Source organism: Triticum dicoccoides, chromosome 5B, assembly GCF_002162155.2.
Source record: "Triticum dicoccoides isolate Atlit2015 ecotype Zavitan chromosome 5B, WEW_v2.0, whole genome shotgun sequence".
In the NCBI taxonomy this organism is placed as follows: Eukaryota; Viridiplantae; Streptophyta; class Magnoliopsida; order Poales; family Poaceae; genus Triticum; species Triticum dicoccoides.
Window position 1 is genome coordinate 235,005,683 of NC_041389.1, and position 5,172 is coordinate 235,010,854.

Consider the following 5,172-nt stretch of genomic DNA (forward strand, 5'->3'; position numbering starts at 1 on the left):
CAACACAAAGTGCTTGCCAAAGGATAAAATGAAAAAGGGAAAGGTGAAGATCACCTTGACTCTTGCATAAAGTAAAAGACATAAAGTAAAAGATAGGCCCTTCGCAGAGGGAAGCAGAGGTTGTCATGCGCTTTTTAGGGTTGGATGCACAAAATCTTAATGCGAATGAACGTCACTTTATATTGCCACTTGTATATGGACCTTTATTATGCAGTTCGTCGCTTTTATTGCTTCCATAACAAGAGATCATATAAAGCTATTTTCTTCACACCAAAAGATCATACATATTTAGAGAGCAATTTTTATTGCTTGCACCGATGACAACTTACTTGAAGGATCTTACTCAATCCATAGGTAGGTATGGTGGACGCTCATGGCAAAACTGGTTTAAGGATATTTGGAAGCACAAGTAGTATCTCTACTTGGTGCAAGGAATTTTGGCTAGCATGAGGGGGAAAGGCAAGCTCAACATGTTTGAATGATCCATGACAATATACTTTAACTGAGATGTCGGAAAACATAACCCATTACGTTGTCTTCCTTGTCCAACATCAACTCTTTAGCATGTCATACTTAATGAGTGCTCCCAACTATAAAATATGTCTAGGATAGTATATTTATATATGAAATCTCTCTTCCTTCAATATTCTTTCATGAATTGTTTAAATGACCAATACAATGCTTGCTAACATTCAATAAATTTACAACCTCTACTTCTTAGATGTGAAGTCATAACTCCCCATGGGATAAGCAAATGAGGCATATATAATTTCAGATTTATGACATTCAACTCATTCAACAATTTACTCATAGGATATAAGTGAAGCACACGAGTAAATGACAAACTACTCCAAAAAGATATAAGTGAAGATCAATGAGTAGCTAAATAATTATGTAGCTATGTGAAGACTCTCTCTCATTAAAGAATTTCAGATCTTGGTATTGTATTCAAACAACAAGCAAAACAAAATAAAATGACATTGCAAGGATAGCACAACTCATGTGAAGAAGCAAAAACTTAGGCTCAACCGATACGAACCGATAGTTGTTGAAGAAGAAAGGTGGGATGCCTACCGGGGCATCCCCAAGCTTAGATGCTTGAGACTTCTTGGAATATTATCTTGGGTGCCTTGGGCATCCCCAAGCTTGAACTTTTGTGTCTCCTTAATTCCTCTCATATCATGGTTTCTCTATTTCTCAAAGGCTTCATCCACAACAAACTCAACAAGAACTCGTGAGATAGGTTAGTATAAACCAATGCAAAACCTTATCATTTTCTACTGTAACAAATCACTAAAATTATTATTCAACATTTCATACTAAATGCCTCTGCATATTTAATACTCCTATACTCAAATAGAATCATTAAACAAGCAAACATATGCAAACAATGCAACCATAACAGCAATCTGTCAAAACAGTATAGTCTGTAAAGAATGCAAGATTCATCATACTTCGCTAACTCCAAAAATTATGAAATAAAATTCCCACTGTAGTAAATTTATCAGAGCTCATTATGCAAAAGGTTTCATCATTATATTATTCTCTGACTTTTCTAGGGAATTTTTGCAACAGTGGTAAACTTTCTGTTTTCAAACAGCAACATGTATACTAGCAAAATAAGCATGGTAAAGGCTATCCTTGACTTTTTTATTGAAACTAAAGATGCAAAACATTGTTCTAAATAACAGAAAGCAAATACTAACAAAATAAAATGACGCTCCAAGCAAAACACATATCATGTGGTGAATAAAAATATAGCTCCAAGTAAAGTTACCGATGAACGAAGACGAAAGAGGGGGTGCCTTCCGGGGCATCCCCAAGCTTAGGCTCTTGGTTGTCCTTGAATATTACCTTGGGGTGCCTTGGTCATCCCCAAGCTTAGGCTCTTGCCACTCCTTATTCCATAGTCCATCGAATCTTTACCCAAAACTTGAAAACTCCACAACACAAAACTCAACAGAAAACTCGTAAGCTCCGTTAGTATAAGAAAATCAAACCACTACTTAGGTACTGTAATGAACTCATTATAAATTCATATTGGTGTAATATATACTGTAATCCAACTTATCTATGGTTCATACCCTCCGATACTACTCATAGATTCATCAAAATAAGCAAACAACACATAGAAAACAGAATCTCCCAAAAACAGAACAGTCTGTAGTAATCTGAATCAAACGGATACTTCTGGAACTCCAAAAATCCTACAAAATTAGGAAGTCCTAAGCAATTAGTGTACCAATTCAGAGCAAAAAGAATCACATCAGAAGCACGCTTCTGTGAATTAACAAAGCTAATTTACTGGGTGCAAAAGTTTCTTGTTTTCAGCAGGATCAACACAACTATCACCGTAAGCCATCCTAAAGGTCTTACTTGGCACTTTATTGAAACAAAAGCTATAAAACTTTATTACTACAGTAGCATAATCATGTGAACACACAAAAATAGTAAGGATATATATTGGGTTGTCTCCCAACAAGCGCTTTTCTTTAATACCTTTCTAGCTAGGCATGATGATGACAATGATGCTCACATAAAAGATAAGAATTGAAACATAACGGGAGCATTATGAAGCATATGACTAGAACATTTAAGTCTAACCCTCTTCCTATGCATAGGGATTTTGTGAGCAAACAACTTATGAAAACAATAATCAACTAGCATAGGAAAGTAAAACAAGCATAGCTTCAAGATGTTCAACACATAGAGAGGAAACTTGACATTATTGCAATTCCTACAAGCATAAATCCCTCCCTCATAATAATTTTCAGTAGCATCATGAATGAATTCAACAATATAACCAGCACCTAAAGCATTCTTTTCATGATGCACAAGCATAGAATTTTTATTTCTCTCCACATAGGCAAAATTCTTTTCATTCGAAATAGTAGGAGTATCATAAGAGACTTGAACACTAAAAATTGTTTCCACATTAAAAGAGTAATATTCAGAAAAAGGGTAATCATAATCATGACAAGATCTGTAAATATAATCATCACTACTTTTTATAGCATAAGTTTCATCACAATAATCATCATAAGTAGCAATTTCGTTCTCATCATAATTGATTGAAACCTCTCCCAAGATAGTGGAATCATCACTAAATAAAGTTGAAACTCTTCCAAATCCACTTTCGTGTTCATCACAATAAGATTCAACATCCTCCAAAATAGTGGGATCACTACTTCCTAAAGTTTACACTCTTCCAAACCCACTTTCATCAATATAATCATTATAAGTAGGAGGCATGCTATCATCACTAGTAGAATGCCCGTGCATTGCCACGGGCTCTTGATATATTTTACCAGAGTTACACATTTCTTAACATTGTCACCTTTTTAACATGTAACACAAACTGAAGTCCATTATTGCAATGTAACAAACTAAGTGATGTTACAACTTAACATTTATTACAAAAATATTAATATCTAGATGATGCGCTTAAGAAATTCTTTCACAATATCAAGAAAGTTTCCTCTTGCTTCATTCCCACGATGATTTAGCAAGTATAATAAACAATGCTTCCTCAATTCATACCCATCCTGCAGAAAAAATAAATGTAGTTAGTATGAAAATTTCACGCCGAAAGTCTGAAAACATGTAACCCACATTACTCACCACGCAAACCGGCTTGACCAATTCTTTACCGTTCCACCAGAGCATAAAATGAAAAACAAAATAGCTAGACACATTCCTGAAAAACTTGAAATTAATAATATAAATAATATAATGATAACAAAAGTAAATAATCTTGTTATGAATTCATTACCCGTCTATACTCGTTGGAACACCGGCCGGAAATAAACGATGCCATTTAGATATATCGGAATTCCACCCAGGAAGCTTTATTTCGAGTGCTTCTTTGAAATCCCTTAAAACCCTTTTTAATTTCAGTGAATGCCTCAAGTTTTTATCCTCTGACGATTGTGATGATTGAATAGGATCCATAATATATAGACGACGTGCCTCTTTGTCGATGACGTACAATATGTATCGGCCGATAGATGCATAGGGAAGATAAATCTACAAGTGGAGCTATTAGAAACAAAAACAAAGCATGATAACAATAGACATAATATTTTATTTACCTTATTGCAAGATGAGATGTCGGTCTCCATCCCAGGCCAGCTATCAAATAATGTTGCCAATGTCTGGATAGTTTCCTTCTCACAAAACTTTTGACCTCGTGTTGACTCTAGCAGCATGGACTAAGTAGAAGAAGACATATTGTTTCAACATTTTGATACTAATGGCACCTAGAATAAAGAGTTACGGTAACTTACACAAAATCGTAGATCCATGTAGTATAGGAGGGTCTGTGAACAATACTCCCTCGTCACATGCCAGCATAAGCACGGCGGTGTTGAAGCAATCATTGTCCATGGGCTGCTCAATGTTAAGTATGCACTGAAGTTTCTTAAGAGTTAAACTCATGGGATCGGGTGTGGAGCTCCGGACCCATACCTTCCTGTAATTTGGATGGTAAGAAGAACAATAATATACATCCGCACATTAAATATTGATACATGATACTTACTCCAAACACCCAGCATCATTGATGTACATGATGTACTTGCAGAGGCCGGCAAGTATTTCACATTGGTCCGTGGGAATGATAGTGATTGGGGTAGGACGTTTGTCTTCGACCACGTCAGAAGGATTATCCAGGATCTCAACATCAGAATTAGCTAAAGTTTCTTCGTTGACAGGTTGATGGTACATGGGACATCCTCTTAGCTTATTAAGCTTTGAATCGAGCAAAATAACTGCTAATTTTTGCCGAAAATGTTTCATATCCTCCTACAATAAAATTAGGAAAACAATTTGGAAAATATTTTGATAATTTTTTTGAGATAATGTATAAAACTGAAATACCTGCGTGAACTGGTTTGACAGTCCATGTGATGACCAGTATTCCATATAGTTTAGCATAAACAATCCACATGATGCGCTATAATATGATAAAATAATGCTTTAGAATGCCACACAAATGAATCTAAAAACAAATCATTATCACAAGTGCTTACCCATCGGTTTGTATTGCCTCATGAATTTGCTCTACAACCGTCCATTTTGTAACATTGAGATCAGGCCACTTATGACCTCTGATAAACTCCGGACTATGCTCTGCAAGTTTCAGCCATTTCTCGAGCCCTAGTAACTTATTTA